This window comes from Choloepus didactylus (assembly GCF_015220235.1).
Source record: "Choloepus didactylus isolate mChoDid1 chromosome 25 unlocalized genomic scaffold, mChoDid1.pri SUPER_25_unloc2, whole genome shotgun sequence".
Taxonomy (NCBI): domain Eukaryota; kingdom Metazoa; phylum Chordata; class Mammalia; order Pilosa; family Megalonychidae; genus Choloepus; species Choloepus didactylus.
In genome coordinates, this window is record NW_023637607.1 from 7220046 (window position 1) to 7221793 (window position 1748).

The 1748-nt window shown below is 38.6% G+C and overlaps 1 pseudogene; it reads right to left on the reverse strand.

The window, feature by feature from the left end:
• Positions 1 to 424: 424 nt before the first annotated feature.
• On the reverse strand, positions 425 to 1484 carry LOC119525659 (annotated as a pseudogene).
• Between the last annotated feature and the right edge of the window lie 264 nt (positions 1485 to 1748).

A 1748-nucleotide genomic window follows, 5' to 3' on the forward strand; every position in this document is an offset into this window, starting at 1 on the left:
AGCATAAAATTCCTACCAGTTACTTTAGTAGTCCTTGTGGTTTCATACATGGGTAGGATACAATTCTGGAAGTTAAGGAGTATATATTGTGATGAGTAGAAATATTTAGTAAAATTGACATTATAGGAAAGAATATGACCCAGATGAAAAGGTGTTAATGTTTGAATTTATTTCAACAACATTACACTAGAATACATTTCTGTAAATGAGGTCTCAGGGCAACATTTCCAAAGTATGCATATATTCTATCCCTTCTGAGAATATACATTAAAGGTATGAAATAAAATTTATTATTATAAAATGTTCAAACATTACTAAAAGTAACTGAGAGTATGTCAAGTCCTATTTTTAAAAAGTGAACATTACTGGATAGAAAATGAAAAGGTGATCCCAAGATAACTTAATAAAGAGTAGACAGGGCAGAAAAGGCCTTAAAGAAAGGTTTAGTGAGTTGCTTTAAAGTACATGAAACCACATGAAGATCAAGTGTTGCTTTTTGTCCTAAGTATTGAGTCTTGCTACTATTGACAGTCCTTCCATAGCCCCATCACTGTGAAGTGGCCACCCTACTGATGAGTCTCCTCAGGGCCCCCTTCATGTCCCTGTTCCTCAGACTGTAGATGAAGGGGTTTAACATGGGGGTTACCACAGCATACATCACTGAAGCCATAAGACTTTTCCTAGAGGAGGCTGTGGCTGCAGAACTTAGGTAGATCCCAAGGGATGTGCCATAGAACAAGGACACAACCAAAAGGTGAGGCCCACATGTGGAAAATGCTTTATACTTGCCCCTGGCTGATGGGATTTGAAGAATAGAAGAGAAAATCTGAGAATAGGAGAAGAGGATCCCAGCAACAGGGAAAACACCCAGAATACTAACCACAAAATAGACCACTATGTTATTGATGAGGGTGTCAGAACAGGCAAGTTTCAGGACTTCAGAAAGATAAAAAAAAAATTGTGTGGGATTTCCATATTTGTACAGAAGGATAGCTTCAAAACAGGCAAGGTTTCAAGAAGGGAGCCTAGGATACTGAGACACCAGGATCCCAGAACCAGTATTTCACAGAGCCAGGGATTCATGGTGACTGTGTAGTGCAGGGGGTGACTGATGGCTACAAAGTGGTCATATGCCATTTTGGTAAGGAGCAAATTGTCCAGGCATCCAAATACAATGAAAAAAATATCTGGGTTATGCAGCATGCATACGTGATAACTTTGTTCCGTGTCTGGTTATTGTGAAGCATCTTTGGGATGGTAGTGGAGATGAAACAAATATCACAAAAGGACAGGTTGGAGAGGAAGTAATACATGGGAATGTGGAGGTGGGTGTCTGATACTATGGCCAAGATGATGAGCAGGTTCCCAGTGAAAGTGGCTAGATATATGGATAGAAATAGTCCAAAGAAAATAGTATGCAGATCATGCTCTTCAAATCCCAGAAGAAGAAATTTTACAGCTCTTGTTTGGTTTCCTGTTTCCATGAGACAGCAGAGTTTCCCTAGAATAAGAGGGAAAAACAACACACTACTCTAAAACTATTTTTTTTGTGTGAATTCTCATGATAGTCTTAATCTGAAACCATGGGACTCATCATGTTATTCATCTTACCTAGTTTTCAGAAATCTTTGACAACAAATTGTGTTTACCACTACCACTTGGAAAACATTGTCTCCTTATCAGAGGTTCTCAAATTGTGGTTTCTGGACTAGCAACACAAGTATCATTTGGGAACTTGTTAGAAAAGT